Source organism: Taudactylus pleione, unplaced genomic scaffold, assembly GCF_031769625.1.
Source record: "Taudactylus pleione unplaced genomic scaffold, aTauple2 ptg000093l, whole genome shotgun sequence".
NCBI classification, from domain to species: Eukaryota; Metazoa; Chordata; class Amphibia; order Anura; family Myobatrachidae; genus Taudactylus; species Taudactylus pleione.
This window is the reverse complement of record NW_028284495.1, coordinates 25,928,146-25,954,154: the sequence shown is the minus strand read 5'-3', so window position 1 is coordinate 25,954,154 and position 26,009 is coordinate 25,928,146. Positions and strand designations below refer to the sequence as shown.

Below are 26,009 nucleotides of genomic sequence, written 5' to 3'. Positions count from 1 at the left end.
ATTACAAATATATTTATTGAGAAAAATGTTGATGTGTTCAATACTTATTTTACCTGCTGTATTACTATGAAGATCATCTGACAGCTCAGGAGACCTCATGACCTAGGGAGCAATGGTAGAACAGTTATGTAAGGATAAGACTCGGTTTGTCACTACAATTCTAGATACCGCTGTTCTCAAGTAACAAGTACAGATTTAACAGGTGCAGAGAGATTTACATTTAAGTGGGATGTTTCCAAGCTCAAATCTACATTGCATTGTAAAAATGAAGCTTTCCAGCACTTGTGGGCTACATGAAAAAGCAGCCAGTATTTACCCTGCATGCACAAAAATAAATATATTTGCACCCCTTGCATTGCAACATGGTTTGTTCCAGATACTCGCTTTTGTTGTTTTGCTCCCATCTCAGAATCAGTCCCATAAAGTGGCCACTCACACTAAAATCAATGTTCTCTCTAATAAAGTGTGAGCAGAATGTTTTTCTGTACCAAACAAAATCAGTGGTTACTTGTGGGCACAGGAAGGGTCATTGGGTGCATGACACATACTGCACAAAATAGTAATGTGGCTTTATCCTTTTAAAGCATATATAAATGTGCAGAAAATCACAACACAGCATATCATACGTAACAATAACCTTATTATCCTGCACAGCAAATGACTGCTATTCACCTACTTAATAATGATCACAAGTCTCCTGGCAATGGGTCACCATTATCATACCTTGCCCTTTATGACCTTTTAAGACCAAAACAATTTTTTACATTTGGTGTATAGCCATTTTGTTGGAAAGCATTTTTCTGAGTTTTATTTAGCATACTAAGTTTTATATAACTTTTTAGGGTAGCCAACTTATTGAGTCTGGTTTATAGGGAAAAATAAACAAAATTAGGAAAAAATACTTTTACAGATAGAACAGGCCCCTGGTTATAAGGCACACCCTCCACACTGACAGACAAATAACCTACACAATTGCCAACCAGCTCAACATATTGAGGTATGAAGAGAGATAGTTCCGCACTCCATTATTGAAGAGTCAATTCTTAATGCATTTTAATGAAGCAACAAAAAATGCATCAAATGCAGTAATTCATATAAAGTGCAAAAATAGTGTATGAAAAAAGGTACTTAACAGAGCACAGGCAATGGGGGATGAATGATTCCTGGTCCTAACCCGACAGCTGTTTCAGTGTACTACCACCTTCCTCAGGGGTCTGCTATACACTGGACTCCCCAAGCATACATATAAATAGCCCTTATCTTAATCAGCTAAAGTGTACTCACCTGTCTAACCCTCCTCCCTCGTGTCGCTGATGCCGGATCCTGTCAATCACCGGTAGGCGGAACCAACAAGCGTGTCCCCTTGGCCAGGGGAACGCAGGTCCGTACCGCCGTGCCAGAAGTGACGTCAGCGGGTCCAGCGACGTCACCACTAAACATAAACATTGGATCATAACCAACCCCTAATTATGTCTGGGTGTCGGATAGGAAGCCGGATCAATTTCCCTCAGCATAAATAAGTCAGTAAGATCCAAGGCAAATACAGTACATATAATTCACGACACAGCCAATCGGTGTACAGTCTTGGTTGCTAAGCAACCAACCGGAAGCAACAGGATGAATCCCGATGTATACACATCAATTTATATATACCAATTACCAACCACATATTGCAGGGATGACCCCACTGGGAGACATATCGTACTAATAATAAGTTCATTGCTAGAAACATTTTGCGCAAAGATAACGAATAAGCACTGCAGCCATATGTTGCAAAGAAATGCCACATTGCCAGCCACATATTACAAAGTATTATCACTACTGCCAATTATATACACATATACCCACCAACTGCCAGCAAAAAGTTACACGTACACCCACCAATTGCTGGCAATATGCTGCTGAGATAACCCTCCTATAAACAGCCATAGATAGGGAGATACCCCCTCTTTTATTAGGCAAATATCTGATGCCCCTAATGTCAACTATGCCTTCAACTGCTCAAAAAGTTTCAAATTTTGCAATATGCCAATTCACATGGGTAGAACTTTTCTATTCTTAGCCCATGCAAGTAAGTTCTATTTTACATTTATGTATTTTTCAGATGACAGTGCTTTCTTTTAGTAGCTCAACAAAATACTGCTGTTCCATGATTCTTCCCATCGTTAAGTTCCACATAGTGTCCCAGCTTTAAATATCCTCTTAACTTGTCTCTCACTCTACCCACCTTGTCTCCATCCCATATTTTGGGAGACATTCACACATTTTTATGAGAGCATATGATGAAGTGCACAAGGTAGGACACAGTCTTGGTATAGTATTAACATTTTATCTGTATTTATTTACTTTTTAAAAAAAGGTTTTATATGCGATTTTCCTTTACACTTTGATAGGATCTATTAGCAAGAGGAGACTTATACAGTGCTTTCGGAAAGTATTCACAGTGCTTCACTTTTTCCACATTTTGTTATGTACGCTGCTATTAGATCCAGTAACGCTGTACCTAATAGTGTTAGAGGCAGGAGAGATTTAATCTGGGCTTCCCTTACATTTCTATTGGGACTATTACCATAGAGGGAATCTATGCTGCAGAATGGTTTCTTTAGGAAGAGGACCAGGGAGGTCCAACATTGGCAGGGTGTAATTAAGATCTATAAAAATATATAGTAATGACATCCAGCCTAAATCTGCTTACTGTGGCCATTTTCAGAAAGACGGTTAAATTCCAGATGTCCATCCTTATTGAAAATCTGGCAAATCTGTGATGAATGTGGCCACATGCTCTATGTTGGGCAGGCCTGACCCTTAGGTGGTCAGCCCGAGTGGGCAAAACAAATAATGTTCCATTAGTCCAGTGAGCCAATGATTATATACTTATAGTGACAGATATTAGGCAGTATCTGGGTGTCACAGCCCGCAACAGAGACCGCAGGATCAGACCCCGTCACTTACCTTTGCGGGCGCTGACCCGCGGTGTCTCCCGGCCCCCACGATGTGCAGCTGTGTCTTCTCCCTCTGCTGCTGTCCTCTCCGACAGGTCCTGCTGTCCTCTCACTTCCACGCAGGCTCCTGCTGACTGCTCCGGCTCCAATACTCACATGCTGGAAATGCTGCCCTGCAGTCCATGGGCGCGGCTATCATGGTTTTGCCCATGTGACTCCACTACTAACAATGAGGATGTTTCTCCTTCTTTCTCAGCCAATCAGCGTCCTGTGGATTCTATAAAAGGATTCCCTGTTGCACTCACAAATTGCCAGTGCAACAAGTCCCTTAGTCTGACTAAGTGAGCCTCTTCACTGAGCTCTGTGAGTATTTGCTACCATCCAGCAAATACTTCTCCAAATGGCTTCCCAGCCACTCCAAGCAGTCCATACTGCCACCATTCACCTTACGGCTTCCCAGCCGCACCACGTAGCTCCAGTGCTACCACCGTTCACCTTACGCCTTCCTAGACGCACCAAGCAGCTTCCGTGCTGTCACTAGCTTTCAGCCATCCTTCTACACGCACTCATAAGTATCTACAGGTTTATACTCTTTCATGCATAGAAACTTCATCAAACTGAGGACCTCATTCAGAGCCGCTCGCAAGATGCGATCGCTCGCTTGCAAAAAGGGGCCGGGTATGCAAATCAAGCGATCGCACTTTGCGCTGTAAGGACGCCCTCTATGTCTTATTGAGCGACGGCAGTTAGTGTACGCTGGACTATAAAACCTCCCACCTGTCACTACCAGCACACGTAATTTCCGGGAAGAATCTGATTAATTGTGAACATCGAGGGCCATTGGAGCTGCTCGCAGCGCTTGGGGTTGACCTAACCTACCCCAAGCACTGCGAGCAGTTCAGGCTAAAAAACAACCAAGTCACGTGTGCAATGACACTACTTTGCTAATTATACACACCCATTAAAAGCCATTCTGGCGGTCAGACACGCCTGCGTTCCCACAACCACTCCCCCGTTCACAAGCACCTTCCCCTGTTACCACCCACAAACGGCACTATCTGTCACTAAAAGCAGCGACCTGAAAGTGGCTTGCGAGCTACCATAATCAGATCGCAATGAATGACTTGCGCACGCGCACTGCGAATTATACGCATGCGCAGATGTGCAAATATCGCTCCCACCGAGCGAGCGTGCCTTAGCGAGACTCTGAATGAGGTCCCAAGTCTCCTCCAGAGAGCATCTGAGTTTAATAGTACAGGTCCAAGACCCAGCCTCAAAATCCTACGCTTGTGACACTGGGCAGCTTATAAAAATCAGATCTGTGTTCAGCAATAATAAGAAATAATTGAAATCAGAAAACAACAATGTTACGTTTCTTTAAGATAAATGAAAGTATGAAAAACAACAACAGAGCCAGAGATTTCTAACTAGGACATTGCAGACGAGGCTGGTCTATCTTCTATCTTCTTCTAAGCACAGTCTTTTTCACATGAAAAATGTTTCTCTAAACATCGCATATCAGGAATAAAACAATGACTGAATGAAAACATTTCAGTGGCTGTTGGTGAAAGATAATGGACTTGTCAGGATGTGGACTGGGATCGGCCGCTGCTCACCATGTCGCCGCCTTCCCTTGATCTTCCTGACGGTCAGATGCCATGTTCAGCGGCGGGTGACGCGCTGAGTATTCTCCCCGGGGTCTGTTATGACTTCTGTGAGATGCTCCATTGTGGAGTTTTCCCGTGGCTGCAGTCATGGGTGCAGCCATGTTGGTCTGTATCACCTGATTAGTCCCCCATCCAATGGTAGCCTTGCCAGCTCTCAGCTGACTCACTCCTCCAATGGACAGCTACCTAAGCAGGACTTCAGGAAACAGGAGTTTCCTGTACAACTTTGCTCACTACTCCAGTGACTGTGACTATTACATTGCACCAGGCTCCACTCCGAGATACTCTCCGGAGCTACTCAGCGTCAGGATCTCCGGTGTTCTATTTCAGCTCTCACACTGATTCCTAGGGGGGTATTCAATTAGGTGCAAAAAGTCAGTTCCTGCGGAAAAGTTTCGGTGACGTCATTTTACCAGGCGAAAACTTTTCCCCCGTATTCAATTCCAAAGACTTTTCACCGATGCGGAAAGTCGATGCATTGGAATAGGCGAAATAGATTCGCCAATGAAAAACCTGTCAAAAAAAAGTGCAGAATTGGGGTTTTGGGGTGCAAACTTGCGGGAACCACCCTACACCCTTGGTACAGTTCCCCAAAGGTAAATTGTGTCAAAAAAAGTAAAAAAAAAACAACACCCCAAAAAATTACTTTGAAAAAGGGGGTGAAAAAGTACAAAGTTAGGGGAAAAAAACTTAAAAACTAGCGAAATAAGGGCCTGATTCAGACCCATTCGCGAGCAGCTGTCCACTCGCAAGTGGGTCGATGTTCTGCACTGAGCATGCGCACGACGGAGGGAGCTCCGTCGTGCGCATGCGCAAGACGCGACGAGCGAAGGACTTTCCTTCGCTCGTTGTGTCTGATCAAAGGGGGCGTGCTGTCGATGTTGATTGACAGCACGCCCCCTTTGGTGGGCGTGCCTCCCTGACGGGGGCGTTCCTAAGGGAACGCCTACCGTCAGAAGCCGGCCCACTGGCATCACTAGTGATGTCAGTGGGAGTGATTTTGGCTCTGATAGAGCCAAAATCACTCCGGGCCTTGCGGTTGAAAACCTCAACCGCAGGCTCCGGCTCGCAGTTTCGATGGTCGCGATGGTCAAGACCATCGCGGCCATCAAACTGCACGCTCGTATAGGCTGTGGGTGGTGACCCACAGCTATACGAGCGTCCAGGAGGACGCTCCATAGTTATGGAGGCCGGCCCTCATTCAGAGCGTGCGCTCTGCTCAGAGCGTACGGCTCTGAATGAGGGCCTAAGACTCCAGGGGGGTCCCCAAGTATGCCCCAGGTGTTTTTAAGATTGCAGTTGTTTGTGGCAGGTTTTTTAAAACTTCACTTTAGCAACTTCAAAATATGCTAGCACCCATTTTCATGTACCCCAAATTTGCTGGGACTACTTATTTTCTGCAAAAAAACCCTGCTAAATGCTATTCTTCACCACTTCTGCAAAGACGCTAATTAGCGGCTATTGAGAGCATTTAAGTACCCGAAATACCTTCAGCAGGCCTATTCGGGGGATCTATAGTGATCCCCAATATCAGTGCATCTTTTGGGGGGTGTCAAGCTGATTTCCCCAAATCTGACAGGACTTTTCGCTGGTTTCAAATTCGCCGGGTTCCGTTTTCGCTGATTTGGAACTGAATACAGGGATAAGCGGGGACGAGCACGATACTTTTCCGAATGCAAAACCAGTGATGATGGCGGGAAAATCCAGAATGCGAAAAGTCCAGAACTTTCGCACCTAATTGAATACGAGCCCTAGTGTTATATATTTCAGCTCACAAGCTGATTTATACTGTTATATATATTTCAGCTCTCACGCTGATTCCTACTGTTATATATTTCAGCTCTCACTCTGATTCCTACTGTTATATATTTGAGCTCTCACGCTGATTCCTACTGTTATATATTTCAGCTTTCACGCTGATTCCTGGTGTTATATATTTCAGCTCTCACGTTGATTCCTAATGTTATATATTTCAGCTCTCACGCTGATTCCTAGTATTATATGTTTCAGCTCATATGCTGATTCCCAGTGTTTCATTATCAGTCTCTGTACTGATCTCCAGTAATCTACTACAGTTTTTCCCCTGCATCTGGATCACCTGTTTGTGTACTCATTACATCATCCGTGTACTGATGTATTTTACAATAGTGTCTCACCTGCATCTGGATCACCTGTTTGTGTACTCAGGGCCTGATTCAGACGCGGTCGCAAGCGCTGAGCGCTCGCAACCAGGTCGATGTTTGCCCACTGGGCATGCGCACGACGGAGCCGGCTCCGTCGTGCGCATGCGCGAGACCTGGCTAGCGATGGGTGCTCCGTCGCCCTGGGTCTCGTACCAAAGGGGGCGAGCTGTCGATGGTGAGTGACAGCTCGCCCCGTTTGGTAGGTGTGGCCGGGGGGTGGCTTCACAAACTGAGGCGTTCCCAAGCGAACGCCTGCCATTTGTGGACGGCCCCACTGACATCACAAGTGATGTCAGTGAGAGAGCTTCCGGCTCTCGGCCATGAGACCCTACCAAAAGGGTCTCGTCGCAAGCCCAATGGTCGCAATGGTCTTGACCATCGCGACCATCATCCTGGCCGCACAAAAAGCTATGCGAGCGGCCAGGAGGCCGCACAAAATTAAAAAAAAACGCCCAGATTCAGAGCGAGCGCTCTTTCAGAGGGTCCGGCTCTGAATCAGGGCCTCAGTACATCATCCGTGTACTTCCAAGTATTTTACTACAGTGTTTCACCTGCGTCTGGATCACCTGTGTGTGTACACAGTACATCATCCATGTACTGATTCCAAGTATTTTACTACAGTGTTTCACCTGCATCTGGATCACCAGTGTGTGTACTCAGTACATCATCTGTGTACTGATTCCAAGTACTCTATTACAGTGATTCACCTGCGTCTGGATCACCAGTGTGTGTATTCAGTTCGTCATCCGTGTACTGCCTCTAGCATTCTCCAGTGTATCCTCCATGTGTCATTCTCCAGTGTATCCTCCACGTGTCATTCTCCAGTGTATCCTCCACGTGTCATTCTCAAGTGTATCCTCCACGTGTCATTCTCCAGTGTATTCCATAAGTGACTCTTCCGGTGTGTCATCCTTCAGTGTATAATTCCCAGTGTATTCTCCAGTGCAAGTAGTTATTCTTTTCAACCCTGCCATCTTGTCTCATTGCTAGTTTCCGGGTACCTGACCAGAGGGCAGCGATCTGCTCACTGGGTGCCACGAAGACATACCTACTTCCTCCTCATCTGCTGTCACTCCACACCCTAGTACGCCAACTTCCCGTCCTCCTATCGAGGTGCCCAGTGAGTGGTCGTGACAGGACTGATGCATTCCACATGTATTAAATATGGAAAGTGACCAGCCTCAACAAGAACGTGACTTGAGCGACTACTCTGTGCAAAAGGCTTCAAAAACAAAGTTTACTTGACCATGAGCAAAGTAAGTTACCTAATGACTTGTGTTCAAATATAATTAAAAAATGTTCTTGAAGAAACCGGTTAGGAGAAATTGAAAGATCAATTTCATTTTTGACTAATTTGCAGAGAGATGGTTTTGTGGGAACTTTAAAAAGTATGTATTGGCTGGTAAAAAACAAACTCCCACATACTACATTGTATGAAAAATTGCTTGAGCACTGCAAGATTTTGGGCTTAACATACTTAAAGCAACTTGATATTGGAAAGAATGCAAATTACACTTCGGAAAGAATAATGCAAGAATTACTTGTCATCTTAGCTTCAGCAATTAGATGTGAAATACAAAAAAAATGCATTCTGCTGATTATTTCAATGTTCTGTGTGATGAAAAAAAAGACATCTCGGTTTTGAAGCAGCTTATTATATGCATTAAATATGTTTGTCAACTTAAAAAAGATTAGTATTAGTTTGTTATCAAAATGTAATATCATTGATGGCAAAGCTGAAACTATAGCTAACAAAATTATTGAAATATTTGGCAATATAGAGTTGAAAACTATTAAAAGATGAAACAGGCAGAATCATGTTCAATGTCATTGCATTAACTACCACCTGACTCTTGATAGTGCCCAAGCAGTGACTTTTTTGTAAAGTTTAACAATATCTTGAGACAACTGTTCTTTTTTTCAATATTCCCCAGTTAGAATGGCTGGCTTAACTGAAATCCAAAATATACTGAACAGTCCTCAGATTAAAGTTAAAATGACTAGTCACACTTGGTGGCTGTCTGTTGACTTTGCTCTACAATCTTTAATTGAATCCTTGGTGAGTGTCATTGCTGTATTGGAAAGAGAAGCCACTGAACAAAATGAAATCACAACTGAAGGGTTAAGCAAATATATGAGAACATACAATTCAGTAGCTTCACTTATGATGCTTTTAGGTGTGCTGCCTCATTTGTCTAAAGTTTGACAAAGGCAAGATCTTAATTTAACTGATATAGACCCGGTCTTAGAAGCTACAAAACTATGCATTAAGGAATTGAAAAACACACTTGCTACTCATTTTAAAGGGATGTAGTCAGCATCTCGGCGGTCAGAATTCACGGCGCCGGAATCCCGACAGTAGTCAGAATCCCGTCTCCAGAATCCCAACCGATGACATCCCAATGGTAAGTATTAGGGTTAGGCTGCGGGAGGGGAGGGTTAGGCTGCAGAAAAGGTGGGTTAGGGGGAGGGTTAGGATACTTACTTAATCCTGTCGGTATTCTGACTGCCGGCATCCCGACTGCTGGTATCCCATACCCAACCCTTTTTAAAAATATCCATCTACATCATGCTGGTGAATGGCCAGACCTTCGTGTAAATTGTTCTAATGCTAATGCTACTGTTTTTAAGTTGAATATCTGTAATAAATACGTAGACACAGTTATTAACCACCTAGAAGCAAGATTTCCAGATATGCCATTCATACCCAGTTTTCAATAGAGAGAGCCATGTTAAAATGAGGCTTTTGAGATTCTTTTTGAGCATTATTCTAAAAATGGAAGTCCTGCAATCTTTACACTATTGACATAGTAAACTAGAATGGGCAGTTGCATCAAAATAGTTTGAACTAGAGACCTACAAAAATATAGATTCAAAAGAAATAATGCATACATTTTCAACAACTGAGCAAAAATCTTTCCCAAATTTAGCAAAACGAGCTGCTATTAGACTGACTATATCTGTAAGCAAAACTGAATGTGGAAGAGCATTTTCTACTCTATAAAGAGTTAAAGCCTGTTCAAAGAATCGCAAGAAGCAGAGCACCAAAATAAACTGATGCTGATTTCACTAGAGACCAGATCCTACAGATTTTCAATATGAAAAAGCAGACAAGTAGGCCTCTAAGAAGAGAAGAACGAATATATAAAATGTTAATCTGGAGTTCGGGATGGGTATGGGATCCCAGCGGTCAGAATCCCGACGCCGGCATCCCAACAAGGATGCCCAACAGTATCCTAACCCTCTCTCCCCTCTGCCTGAACCTAACCCTCCCCCCTTAGTACTTAACCCATCCCCTAGTGCCTAACCCTGTGAGGTCCTGGTTTTGTTGTGGACCCGGGGTAGTATTAGGAGCAGACACTGAAGCAGATTTAAAATTAAACGTAGAGTTTTTAATGAGTGGCTTAACAGACATTAATGTGGCAAAACAGAAAGTCCGGGTTTAGCACTAAAGCGCACTTGTGGGGTTTAATGTAAAGACGCTAGTTAACTTGGGGCAGATGCGTGTGCATGAAGCTAATATTCAGCGTTTTCATACAGGATCTTATGCATTCGCTAATATGCGACTAGTTGGGTGGCCATTCACAAAATGGCGTCTTGCGATCTCATTTCCAAGATGGCGTCTTGCGGCTAGTCGCAAGATGGCGTCGCTGTGATCCAATTTTAAACTGCTCTTGTCTCAGCCAATTATCCAGCTTCGACAGCCGTGACTGGTCAGAGAGGAGCATGTGACACACCAGGATAGGGCGACTAGGTCACATGACCGGAGGTAAGATGGTGGCGCCCATGCCAGAGCGGAACGGAAGCACCACCAAACCAGACCAGAGTGACAGTATGCCCGCACAGGGCTACGCACAGCCAATGCACCCCGCCAGGCACCAGCGCCACCGCCAGACGCCCCTCGTCATAGCATCCTCACAGGTATCACCCGCCGACCGCCATGCCGAGAAACCCTGGTCGTGACAAACCCTAACCCTCACCCCAGTACTTACTGTCGGGATGCCGGTGCCGGGATTCTGACACCGGCATTCTAAGCACCGGCATCCTGATTTATCGGGATTATAACAACATCCCCTCGAGTTCAAATTAATATAAGTTCAGGATTTCAACAATTTTCATTATTGCAAAGAATTTCACTGCCCCCATCCGGCTGACAAAATTTTTGGGGGAGAACACTGTAATGGTGTGTAGCAGCTTCAGTGATTTTTATTTGTAATCTTATAAGGGAAATTATCATTACAAGCAACATATATGCACACACCTCTATAGCTAATGAAACACTAAAAGTAACTTTTCTGTTTAAAAAAATATGATACCTAAGCATACAGAGCAGGTGTCACAACAAGACCCACATGATCATGGGTGACATGTGGGTGTTAAAGGGTTAATTAATCAAAACAAAACCACCATGCCTGCCTAAAAATGACTGAACACTCCCAAAATATATCTCACATCCACTCATAAACACCCAGTTTTAGTTCAAGAGCTAACATTCCTCAGCTTGGTTAGGTGCCATAGCCGCAAAAACGTTTGGGCGGACTAAATGGGCACCCAAACCCAAACAATTGCATTCCCCCACCCTTAGGAAGCCTTCAGTTACACCAGACTCATCTGAAACTGAAGTCACAGACTTGTGTAACCTGGGATACTGATATCCAAACAATCCCCTACCTACAGTAAGCGTACAGTACCATTAGAATTTCTTTAAGAATATAAAGACACACTGAAGATTAATATAATAAGATTTTACAATGTATATTCAACAAAAATGGTGATAACTTGACATACAAAAAAATACATTAAAACTGGAATAAAAACAGAAACAGTACTCATGTCACTCATGTTATATGCTGCCCGGGAAAGGCTATGAGTTATGGACGATAAATATGTAGAATGCCTGAGCTTCAAGAACTGAAAATTAAACTATTTCCACCTAAATCCTCTTCACTGTGACATCAGAGCAGAGGTACAGTAATGTGATTTACAGTTGTTTCATTGCCTTTTCCGAAAAGAAAGAAAAACACTTCTAATAGTGAGTTCTACAAATATTATATCATTTTCCTAGGACATATCAGACATTTGAAAAGTTTAAGAAACACAGTATATTATTCTGAATATATACATAGGAAACTTGCATGGGTGTATCTCTAATGGTTGCAGCCATTTTACGTAAGCGTCTGGAGTCCTTAGCTGGCGCTAAAAACATCACCGGGAAAATGAACCGGCTGACATTTTCCCAAAATTTTGCGCATGCACTATAGAAAAATATCATTGACTAATGCCGCTGTTGCACTTTGGTGATAACCTAACAACTTTCCTGCAGCTATTTTATGGACATTCAGTTTTTACCTCTATACAGTATTTTGTAGTGCTATATGGAAGTGTGGTTTTCTGTCATTTACTGTTGAACGGAAGTATGTTTTACTGTCTATAAAGACTATTGTGGCGAGGCGTGACTTACGACCTAAATGCTGTTCCGCTCAACTTTTATTGCTAAAAAGGAGATCTAGTTCCTAAAAAAAAACCCAGATGATGAACACTGGTTCAGAAGAAAATTGAATATTTTTAAAATGACTTAAGGTGCCTATCCACTAGGCGATCTGAAAGACTGAACGACTTGCGTACAGACCTTCAGGTCGCCGAGGTGCGGTGCCCGCACTGAACGGCGTTCAACGTCATTCAGGGCAGGAGTCCGACCTCCGATCGTCGTCAGGTTGACGGGCATGTTCCGTATATAGTCGGGGTCGGCAAGGACCCAGCGTGCACGCGCATCACTGGTCCTTGCCGGCTATGCATTACACGACTTTGTGAACAATGCGACCAAAACCTCCAGGTTTTGGTCGGATCGCTCTAAAAGTCATGTAATGGATAGGCCCCATTAGAGTATGAATACATATAAGAAATATTTTGTTTGTATCATATAATTCAATGTTTAGTTTCCTTATTTTGTATCTGATCCACTGATAAAATTATATAAATTGTTGTATAAATAATAATATTAACAAATATATACATGGGGCCGTATTCAATTAGCGGCGAAAACGGCCGTTTCTTGCCAAAAACCGGTGATATTTTCGCAAAAAAAAACAGGCAAAACCGCAATTGCCGAAAAAAACTGGAGAAAAGTAAAAAAAGAAAAAAAGCTGAAAATGATGCAAAGCAATTTTTTTTACAGGAAATGACTGTTCCACGTAAATTGGGGGTACATTAAAATGGGTGCAAGTATATTTTTGTGTCGCAAAAACGCAATTTTAAAAACCATAAAAAAACGCCTGCTGCGACCGCGTGCGATGTTTAAAACACTTCACACATCCATACTGCCCCCCCCCGGAAAAACCGGATCCAATACATTAAAACCATTTTCATAGGTTTTTTTTTTTTACCCAAAATTGCGTGGTCGTTATTTGCCAAAGTGCACAACTTACGAAAACATTTTTGGGGTAATTTATCATTAGGGAGGTGTCCAAAGGGTTCTGAAAGAAATCCCCGCATTTTTGTTTGCCTGGTCTGGGATGGAGAAAACTTATCTTTAGTTTTCTTTTCGCCAATTGCGTTCTCGCCTGTTTTTTTTGTCGAAAATATCAGGACGAGACGCATTGGGACCTCTGTAACAGTCTCTCTCCATGCTATTGACCACTTGCAGATAAGCACTTTATAACTTTATTTGTTTTAATGTTTTTTAGTCCCTGTATTCCATATCCCCTTGTATTAGGTCTCAATAAACCCCTGTTTTAAAACTGTTGCTGAGAAAGGGTTATTTTCTGCTTATTTAAAGCCAATTAACCTACCTATATGCAAACCACTGGGGCAAATATGGGATATTGATGAAATGACCAGGACATACATTTCTACATGCTGATACTAAAGTTTCTTTTTGGTACGCATTTCATTTAATTATGCAAATTGTTTTATAAAGAGGTACTACACTATATATGTGTCTCATCTGGCTCCGATTGAGCCCTTCCTATAAAGGCTTCCAGCCATTTGGAATCCCGGGTCAGTCCCACCACATGGAATCCTTGTAAAGAACTACAGATAAGCTTTAAAGTTTTTCTATTTGGTACACACATAGATTATTATTTGAGCACGTGCATTTTTTAAATATTACTACAATATCAGGTGCATGTGCCTTCCAACCCCCATCTCTAGATCACTTTTATCCGATTGCCACTTGGAAACACGGGAAGACTGCTGCCACCTTCTCCAGAAGGATCAACGTGTTACCCTGTTAGCACTATTTGGATTTGAACCTTCTGCACTAAGCTTTATATAAAGCAATTTTACTTGGGACTTAAACCGGTGCACCATTCTATAGTCTCCTTATATACATATACAGTATATATATATGTATATATATATATATATATATATATATATATATATACACACACACACACATGTATATATAAACTCCACCACTCCGGCACTCCGTCACCCCACCAGGGGATAGCTTGCTCTGGTGCCCTCCTTAGGGGACAGCACCCCTCAATGTATAGATCCACAGAAAAGAAGGTGGCACTCAGAGACTTGTCACATCAGTGAAAAGGGTGAAAACTTTACTGCATATATCGACATTTCGGGGACGTGCTCCCCTTCTTCAGGACAGTAATAAAACATGAATACAGTTAAACAATAAATAAGTGCACTTACCAATCGTGTTCCCTCCCCATCTGTGTGTCTCCTGGACGCGCTGCCCACAGCTCCGGTCAGTGCACTTCCGGAAATGCTTGTCTGTAAAACCGGAAGTGACGTCACGGGTCCTGGCAGCGCTACCGTGGAAACATAGTAAACAAAGCATAATTATTACTCATACTTAAAAACCACTAAAAACACAAACTTTAAAAAAAAAAAAGTGACAAGAAACAAGTTAAGACGTGTGCAATCATCACACATAATTATGTGCAAAAAATAAAGTGCTAAGGCATTGTGCAAACCATAACCATTTGCACAATGCCTTAGCACTTTATTTTTTGCACATAATCATTGTCACTTTTGACATTTTTTTGAAAGTCTATTTGTGTTTTTAGTGGTTCTTAAGTATCAGTAATAATTATACTTTGTTTACTAGGTTTCTATGGTAGCGCTGCCGGGACCCGCGACGTCACTTCCGGTTTTACAGACAAGCATTTCCGGCGGTGCAAAGACCGGAGCTGCGAGCAGCGTGTCCAGGAGACACACAGATGGAGGGAACACGATTGGTAAGTGCACCTATTTATTGTTTCACTGTATTCATGATTTATTACTGTCCTGAAGGGGAGCACGTCCCCGAAATGTCGATATATGCAGTCAAGTTTTCGCCTTTTTCACTGATGTGACAAGTCTCTGAGTGCCACCTTCTTCTTTTCTGTGGATCTAAATATGTATATATATATATATATATATATATATATATATACATACATACACACACACATACACAGTCGAGTTACATTATTATGACCACCTCCTACATTTTGCATCGGCAGCGCTTCGCCCATGAAGTACGTCACGTGCCGTGCGCTGGCCTGGTGGGTATATAAGGTGTGCTATAGGCCGTCTGCACACATATCACTCGTGGCTGTCGTGGGTAAAAGGAGCGATTTATCCGAGTTGCAAAAAGGGATGATTATTGGCTTTTGGGCCAAGGGTGGCAGTATTTCTGAAACAGCGCAGTTTGTGAACTGTTTGCGTGCTGCTGTGTTGTGACTGGACAAATGACACCACTGCGAATAACCGACCTGGAAACTGCGGAGCAACACATGCCATTGATGTGAGAGGTGGACATCGGCTAAGAAGGTGTGTGAGGCCCGACCGACATGCTATAATGGAGCAGCTCACCGTCAAAAAGAACCTGGGGCCACCAGACGTGTGTCTAAAACGACAGTTCAGCATACCCTGCTGCGTATGGTGCTCTGAAGGAAAAGGATGGTCACTTAACCTATGCTAACGAAGGTGCATCGGCGGAAAAATGCTTCAGTTTGACGCCTTTATTGGAATTCGGCCTCCGCTAATTGGCAAAGGGTTGCCTTCTCCGATGAGTCGCGCTTTCTGCTTCATCGAATGGAGGAACGTTGGCGTGTAAGGCGAGAAACATCAGAGATCAAACACCCTGCAACCATTGCTGGAAGAACACAAGCTGGTGGTGGCAGCGTTATGGTCTGGGGAATGTTTTCATGGCATTCTTTGGGTCCACTCATCCATATGGAAGGAACCCTCAACCGATTTGGTTCATCCTTCCTTGCAGAGCACGTACACCCATACATGCTGAATGTCTTCCCTGAGGCGGATGGGATCTTCCAGCAAGACAATGCGACATGTCAAACAGCTAGAAATGTCCGTCAGTGGTTGGACGAGCACGACCAGGACTTCCAAGTACTTCCCTGGCCCCCTAATTCCCCAGATATGAACCCAATTGAGCATCTGCGGGACCACCTTGATCATTGGGTTCGCTCTATGGATACTCCACCACGCACCCTCCAGCAGCTGTGGGATGCACTGCAGTCAGCATAGCTGCAGATACCTGTGCCAACCTACCAGCACCTTATTGAGTCACCCCCAGCCCGTCTAGCTACTGTCCGTGCTGCACACAGCGGCTACTCTGGCTATTAGCTGGTGGTCAAAATAATGTGACTCGACTGTGTATATATACACGCACAAATAAATATATAATTATAATTATATATATATACACACACACACACACACACGAATTTTAGCACATCTACACTTAATTTCAGACCTCTCCAAGAGTGATTTGAACACAAATCCTCTTAAATCTATTTACTGTGTGACTGCAGGGCATTGGATGTGTGGCTGGATACTACATATTTCTACTTACAGTAGCTGTAATGGTTTTATACTGACAATTACACCTAGCTTCATATCGTTAGAATTACCAGGCTTCCTATGCAGGAGCATATAACTCCACGTTTAAGGTGTCTAACTGCAATGTGTGAGGTCCCAAGTTTGAGTTCCGGATATAACATTACTGAGAAATGGGTGTTTTAAATAAAGGAGGGTGTTACTGAAGGTGCACATATCTTCCTGTATGCATGGGAGTCTGTCGGCCCGGACAGCAGAACATCGACTGTCCCTCAGCGTGCCTATGATTCTAACAGCAAACTGCTTCTTACTCACAGACAGACAGCTGCCTGTGAATAAGAAGCAGTTCACAGGTTAGATCATCGGCACGCTGAGGGCCCCTCTGTGAGCCAGGCTCAGTACATCAGTACCGGCTGTATGGCCCTGTATGTTTGTTCCAATATTTCCAAAGATAAAAACAGTGATATATACAAAAGTAAATTAAAATATAAAGTAGTAGAAACTTATTAAAAACAATAGGAAGGACTAATATAGCAAGCTTTCTCTGAGAAGCAGAAGAGAACTTGATTTAAAAAAAGAAATACAGCAAAGTAAAATGGGTGTATGGTAGCCTGGGAGTGGAGGTACAGAGAATGATATAATGGGTATAGGTGTGGAAAAAAAAAGATGTACGGTACATGAACAAATAGAACATTGAGATTAATAGAGAACACTAAAGCCTGGAGATTAATGGGTGGTTCAGAACAGTACTTGAACAAGCAAATAATAAAAACAATACATGTTAGGCAGGTATTACAGTTAAACTGTAGCATTATAAGAAGGTTATAATCAGATCACAATGGAATCGCTGAAGAAGCCGGCTATAGTATGACTGAGAATCAAGGAAAGGATACTTTCTAGTGATAAAGAACTCGAGACAGGTTCATGTCAAACAACTTGAAGTCAATAGTAAATAGAAACCAGATAAAATATGACAGTGAATAAATGCAACAACACACGGAACAAACGTATAACACAGGGGATATAAGGCATGAAGATCATTACACATAAACATGTATGAAACACTCCTTACTCCCACTGCGCATGTCAGAGACATGACAGATTAAAGCTGGGTACACACCTAAACGATGTGCCGACCCAGCGATGAGCTGTAACAATATATCGCATCGCTCTGAAGAGTGCAACATGATATATTGTTACATGCTTAATGTAACACCGTGTCATTGTGACATCGTCCCATCTGATATGGAAAAAGCGACCACCCAATTTCTCAAACAATGATTCGGGTGTACACACTAAATGATGATCACTGTGATCCATCACGGATTACAAGATCAGCCAATATATCTAATAGCGTGTACCCAGCTTTAGCCAAATATATATATTAAATATAAATACATATGTCCTGACTGACTCACTGACTCATCAACGCCCAGCCCAAACCCCTGGATCTAGAATCAAGTAATTCAGGGAGTATATGCCTTCCATGACGCAGGCACCCGCTAAGTAGGGAATTTTTGAAATTTGACTACTAAGGGGGTGAAAAAGGCTAAAATATATACTCCCACAATGCAATGTCCTGACTGACTCATCAACGCCCTGTTTCCATGACCTAGAAACATGAAATTTGGGGAGTATATTGCTGCCATGACGTAAGCACCCACTAAGCAGGGATCTTTCAAAATTCTACCCCTTAAGGGGGTGAAAAGGCAGTTTGTTCGCCGAAGGGCTGGAGAGTGGTACAATAATGAATGTCTGCAGGCAACAGTGAAGCATGGTGGAGGTTCCTTGCAAGTTTGGGGTTGCAATTTAGCAAACAGAGTTGGGCACTTGGTCAGAATTATGGTGTCCTCAAAGCTGATAAATACAGGTAGATACTTATCCATCATGCAATACCATCAAGGAGGCGTCTGAGTGACTCCAAATTTATTCTGAAGCAGGACAATGACCCCAAACATACAGATAGTTCTTAATGACACTGGCTGTATGTTTGGATGCTGGAATCATACGCAAGGGTGCTTGAGCCGGATCAATACAATGGACTGCAATTGAATGTCTCATCAGTATTAAGGTATTGGACATTGATCTGAACCACTATAATTATTCAAAGTAATATAGAGATAATTTATTTTTATGTCGATGTTTTTAAACACTTATTGAGATACAGTGCATCCGGAAAGTATTCACAGCGCTTCAGTTTTTCCATGTTACAGCCTTATTCCAAAATGGAATAAATTAATTTTTGTTCTCAAAATTCTACACACAATACCCCATAATGACAATGTGTACAAAGTTTTTTTGAGATTTTTGCTAATTTAATTAAAAAAAAACAAAAAACTAAGAAATCACATGTACATAAGTATTCACAGCCTTTGCCATGAAGCTCAAAATTGGGCTCAGGTGCATCTTGTTTCCATTGATCATCCTTGAGATGTTCCTACAGCTTAATTGGAGTCTACCTGTGGTAAATTCAGTTGTTTGGACATGATTTTGAAAGGCATACACCTGTCTATATAAGTTCCCACACTTGACAGTGCATGTCAGAGCACAAACCAAGCATGGAGTCCAAGGAACTGTCTGCAGACCTCCGAGACAGGATTGTCTCGAGGCACACATCTGGGGAAGGGTACAGAAAAATATCTGCTGCTTTGAAGGTCCCATTGAGCACAGTGGCCTCCATCATCCGTAAAAGGAAGAAGTTCGGAACCACCAGGACTCTTCCTAGAGTTGGCCGGCCGTCTAAACTGAATGATCGTGGGAGAAGGCCCTAATCAGGGAGGTGACCAAGAACCCGATGGTCACTCTGTCAGAGCTACAGCATTCCTCTGTGAAGAGAGGAGAACCTTCCAGAAAGACAACCATCTCTGCAGCAATCTACCAATCAGGCCTGTATGGTAGAGTGGCCAAATGGAAGCCACTCCTTAGTAAAAAGCACATGGCAGCCCGCCTCGAGTTTGCCAAAATGCACCTGAAGGACTCTTAGACCATGAGAAACAAAATTCTCTGGTCTGATGAGACAAAAGATTGAACTCTTTGGCGTGAATGCCAGGCGTTATGTTTGGACGAAACCAGGCACCGCTCATCACCGGGCCAATACAATGCCTACAGTGAAGCATGGTGGAGGCAGCATCATGTTGTGGGGATGTTTTTCAGCAGCAGGTACTGGGAGACTAGTCAGGATATAGGGAAAGATGAATGCAGCAATGTACAGAGACATCCTGGATGAAAACCTGCTCCAGAGCGCTCTTGACCTCAGACTGGGGCGACGGTTCATCTTTCAGCAGGACAATGACCCTAAGCACACAGCCAAGATATCAAAGGAGTGGCTTCAGGGCAACTCTGTGAACGTCCTTGAGTGGCCCAGCCAGAGCCCAGACTTGAATACAATTGAACTTCTCTGGAGAGATCTGAAAATGGCTGTGCACCGACGCTTCCCATCCAACCTGATGGAGCTTGAGAGGTGCTGCAAAGAGGAATGGGCGAAACTGCCCAAAGATAGGTGTGCCAAGCTTGTGGCATCATATTCAAAAAGACTTGAAGCTGTAATTGCTGCCAAAGGTGCATCAACAAAGTATTGAGCAAAGGCTGTGAATATGAATACTTATGTGCATGTGATTTCTTATTTTTTTTTGTTTATTAAATTTGCAAAAATCGCAAAAAAACTTTTTACACGTTGTCATTATGGGGTATTGTGTGTAGAATTTTGAGAACAAAAATGAAATTATTCCGTTTTGGAATAAGGCTGTACCATAACAAAATGTGGAAAAATGTAAGCGCTGTGAATACTTTCCGGATGCACTGTATTTCTAATGTTTTATATGTGATTAAATGATAATTTTTTTCATAAATTTACATAATGGAGTGCTGACTGATATATTTTCTGCCATGTCACAATTTTCATTGGTTATAGTTATTAGCACAATCTTTTTTTATTTTATCCTGATTAAAGCACATTATCCAAATAGAGCAGCAATGTTTCTGCCCTTTATCAATCCTAATAAAGACTAGGGAGGGGGGTTGTTCTTGTGACACGCATCTGATTTGTCACACTTGGGGGTTTGCAAAGAACTCATGGAGGAGCTGGGCTTTCCCCAAGCTCTCCCCTCACAGTGAGAAGATGCTGTGCGCATGTGCACAGCGTCTATTCACTCGGCGGCGATCGTTCACCGCAACTTTACCTAACCGGGGGACACTGTAGCCCGTGGTTGGGGAAGGCCCAGGGCAAGCTGTTTTAGCAGGGTACTGCTAAAAGGGCAGGGCGCATTTTGCACTTTTAAAATCGGGCAGAGTGCGGCGCCCTGCTAAAACAGCCTGGCGGGAACACTAGTCTGTTTTTATATTTGTATTCCCATAAGCCTTATTAAAGAAGAATTGTTTTATGGAGGATCGTCTAAGGCAGGCCTGGCCAACCTGTGGCTCTCCAGCTGTTGTGAAACTACACATCCCAACATGCCCTGCCACAGTTTTAGCATTCCCTAATAGCAAAACTGAAGCAGTGCATGCTGGGACTTGTAGTTATTACAACAGCTGGAGAGCCACAGGTTGGCCATTCCTGGTCTAAGGAGTCATTCTGAGATAAGTTTTATCTTTCTTTCTTTTATATTGCTATGGGACCACTTTATTTGAAGTTCTTGCACTTTGTGGATTTTCATACATTATTGCATTAGGAGTTGCCCTTGTGTTCTTTATATTTTCAGACTTTCGATTTGGTGTGGTTCATACAAGACTGACTGCCATCATGGAAAGAGGAATTTACTAGTCCATCACTATCACCATTTATTTTGGACTTATTGTGGTGCACTTTTATTTAGAAAAAACTTTTATAAATATATATAATTGTTTATTTTATGTTTTATAGTTTATTAGTAGCATTAAGGTGATTTTCACGCTTGTTAGGTGAGTTAAATAAGAAATAATGGTCCTACAACTACGTAACTCATTGCAAATAAGTATCCCTTTACTCAGGAGAACAAGGCGATAACATTTTGGTAATTTCCTGCACTCTCGTATATATAAGAAATATTCAAGTATATTTTTGATGTGATCATGCATATTTCCACTATCTACAACCCATAAATTAAATACATATTTAATCCAATTTTCCTACCAAATGAAAACATTATTTCTTTTGGGGAAAAATATATAGACAATAAAGCATAAAAGTGATCTGGTTATTATGGTGCAAACTAATTCTGTCAAGAATGGTTTAAATAAATAAGATTACACTATGTTGCACAACTGCATATTTCTTGCCTACATATCTACAGTATTTATCACCTCACAGCTACCTCAAGATCTTTGAAGTTGACAGGAAAAAATGGAAATTTATTATGGGATTAACACTCAGGAAACAAAACATTAAACACTAAAAAGGCGCTTAACATACCAAGATATTTAAAGCTGATTATGACATATCTGCTTATACTGTGGAGTTATTCAGTTCACGGACTTGAGCTTTGTTAATAAAGAATATGTACGTCTTGCCACAAAAGGGCATTGTGGTGATTTCCAAAGCAACACGGAACCAGTTGTTCTCTTAGAAGGTTTAGGAAGAGATTCCTTTCATAAGGAAATCTGCCATTGATTCTAGTGTGGTGTCAGAGTAAAATTACTGGTCTAGTTTATACTTGTGTAGCAGCTATGTATTGTCATATTGTCAAGAACTTTATATCTAGTATGGAAACAGGTCTTGTTCACAAGACACAGTCAAAGAAGACATTGGGGTACATTTACTAACTTTCTGGTTTTCAAATCAAGAGATGAACGGCGATGAGTTTGAAACAGCAACAGTAATGAATGCTAAATCAGGCTTGTTTAGAATATATTACAGTTCCCATTATAAATTCATCAGCAGAAACAAAAAAGTTAAAAGTCAACATTTACACAAAATATTACTTATACATAAATGTAACCCCTATGTAAATCCAGCCTATATTACATAAAAGAAATGTGCAAAAATAAATTTTTTACCCATTGGAGAACTGTACATATCTCAAGAAGCGGCCTACACTGCATGGTTATCATGTATGCACCTGGTTTACTATACTGTAAGTTATCATCATCATCAGTGTGCACGTGCACATGCCCTGTACCAGGGGCAAATGTTATGCCTCCTAACAGGTTTATATTCCCCAACATGCCGATCTGCATAGACAGAATATGCGTCAACGCGCCATCAGTGAAATTTGCCTAAGCGAGGACACCTTTCCCCCCACCCAAGTTCCACTTCTACTGTTGCAATGGTCAATGTGTCCACATAATGTACGACTTACCTTTACTGTCCCAGGCCCATTTCACCGTCCATGTGTAACAGAATGGCCTCTGACAATAAACTGCAGTGCAACAAATTACTAGCACTAACTGCAATACAGGAACACTTAAGGTGTCCATACATGGTGCGATAAATCAGCCGATCTGATGGATTGGTACGATTTGGCTGCTCTATTGTACCGTGTATGGGCATGATATTGGACAGAGCGTGCACCCCTGGGGTGGTACATCGTACCCCCAGATCTTACTGCAGGTTCAGTCGATCTGTTGATGGGATATGCGATCCCATGCAGCGATATGCGGGTGGGGTGCTGGAATATCGGGTGGTCGGCCACCCAATCGCACCATGTGTGGGGACGGCCCTATATGTCGGACGTCGGATCCCCCGTCGCGTTGTGCGGTGCATATTGCACCGTGTATGGCCGGCTTTATACTGAGATACTATTGCATTTATTCCCTTTCACCTACTGGTTCAGTAGAGAAAATCACTTACATGGGAATTCCTTACAAATATATATGACAGTAGTAACACATACCCTGATGATTCAATTAGAACTTTACTATGTTTTACTGCTATTTTACAAAGGTAACATAATATATCATAGTTAGGTGTAGCCTCCATGCAAATAAACTTTTTTAGTCACTTAGAAGAGAAGTGTAGCCATCCTGCACATAATAAAATCTCTCCTTTTTCTAACTAATCACATTATGTAAGTAATTTAGAGAAAACATATCTGCCCTGGGAAATGTATGACCTATGTAAGATATTTCCAAACACTCACAACAAGGTCCTGAAAAAAAGATCACTATCAGATCAGAGTTTACTGCCGGTCTCTCTGCAATCCGTGTTTGGTGACAATACTGTCAAACAAATGTCTGGTCCTGTCTGAATACTAAACAGCTCTAAAGAGACTATAGTGAGCAGACAATAAAGAAAGGACATGCAGATCTTTCAACCAGTGGATGTATTTAGACTACTAATAAATCTACACAGTGGTCCAGGGAGCAATTTGTCTCCAGATTCTGTGCCAGGACATTTTATATCATACATATTATATATCCCAAATGCATAGATAGTATTAATACAGTAAAATATTGGTATTTTACACAAACTATAGTTAATTGCAAATTATGGGGTGTATGTACTAAGCTTTGGGCAGAGATAAAAGTGGATAGAGATAAAGTACCAACCAATCAGCTCCTGACATTTTTCAAACACAGCCTTTGACAGTGACAGTTAGGAGCTGGTTGGTTGTACTTTATCTCTATTCAAGGCTTAGTACATAGACCCCTAAGTACTTTTGTATTTATAAATTTTATGTTAACCCTCCATCAGATAAGTAGTTTAGCCTCCTTCTATAAATAAAATGCCATGAAAGCATAACTCTTAACAGTACTGATTTTGGTGGAACAGTCCCAGCATCCCACCATCAGATCACAGTGGCCCGAGGGAAGGGGGAGGGGGGTGACGCTGCAGACAGACTAGGGAAAGCCCAGCAACTCATGAAGTATTAGGCATCACTCAACTGTGCAAACTTCCACCTCTGACTCAATGTTTTTGCTAAAATAAAATAAATGGGCAAAACCATGAGTGCAAGTAGGATATAAGTATATCTGATATATATGTATGCATCTTATTATAGTTGCTTCTTTGCATATGACCGCAACTGCAGCTTTTTAATGCAAATTGCTACACATTTTTATAAGTTAGCCAATCAAAATCTTTAACAGCTATAACATTATTATAGAGAATCATTATATCATATATTATCATATGCTCAGATTGACTGGATAATGTATATACTATTTTATGGGTTGGATATGGTATTCTGACGGTCACAAAGCCGATGGTCAGAATACGTCAGCGGAATCTCAGCGGTCAAGTCCCAACAGATTTTTGTAAGTATTCTAACACCAATCCTAACCTATACATCCCGCAGCCAAACCCTACACATCCCTCCTGCAGCCTATCCCTACACATCCCTCCTGCAGCCTATCCCTACACATCCCTCCTGCAGTCTATCCCTACACATTCCCCCTACAGCCTAACCCTACACATCCTTCCTTCAGCCTAACCCTACACATCCCTCCTTCAGCCTAACCCTACACATCCCTCCTTCAGCCTAACCCTACACATCCCTCCTGCAGCCTAACCCTACACATCCCTCCTGCAGCCTATCCCTACACATCCCTCCTGCAGCCTATCCCTACACATCCCTCCTGCAGCCTATCCCTACACATTCCTCCTGCAGCCTATCCCTACACATTCCTCCTGCAGCCTAACCCTACACATCCCTCCTTCAGCCTATCCCTACACAACCCTCCTGCAGCATATCCCTATACATCCCTCCTGCAGCCTATCCCTACACATTCCTCCTGCAGACTAACCCTACACATCCCTCCTTCAGCATAGCCCTACACATCCCTCCTGCAGCCTATCCCTACACATTCCTCCTGCAGCCTAACTCTACACATCCCTGCTGCAGCCTAACCCTACACATCCCTCCTGAAGCCTAACCCTACACATTCCTCCTGCAGCCTAACCCTACACATCCCTCCTGTGGCCTAACCCTACAAATCCTTCCTGCAGACTAACCCTACATATCCCTCCTGTGGCCTAACCCTACACATTCTACCTGCAGATACCCTTTATGTATATCATAAAATATTAGTAAAACTATCCACCAAGAACAATGTTCAACTATTCGTATTATTACCAAAATAATTGGATGAGGAAATATTTACCAAAAATAATAATACAGTTTTTGCTTATTCTGAAGACAAATTCAGATTTAATAATGTACATTTTCTATAATATGTGTTGTTGAAAATAGTTTTGTTTGGCATTACCAAATTGACTACTAAAGGACTGCATTAATCGGACATTATTGTTCCACTTCAGATGTAAAAACTCTTCGTGAAAGAATCCTATAACAGTGCAACTGTTACATGTGTATGAGTAGAGACAGAGCAGCTAATGTATTAACTTGCCATCTTTTATAAGTTCATGTATAAGCAGTCTCCACGTGGGCGGGGCTAGGACATTAGAATGCTCACAGCAGCATTTTTAGGATTTCAGATGAGTTTGCTGATGTGGGAGGAAGTGGACCTGTACACTGTATAACAGAGTAAGTGAAAGTTGGGCA

The 26,009-nt window shown here is 42.3% G+C and overlaps 1 protein-coding gene across 1 annotated transcript in view; it reads right to left on the bottom strand.

Moving 5' to 3' along the window:
- Positions 1-26,009, bottom strand: part of ABHD3 (abhydrolase domain containing 3, phospholipase) — a 78,269-nt gene that overhangs the window by 23,480 nt on the left and 28,780 nt on the right. The gene's annotated exons all lie outside the window — the stretch shown is intronic.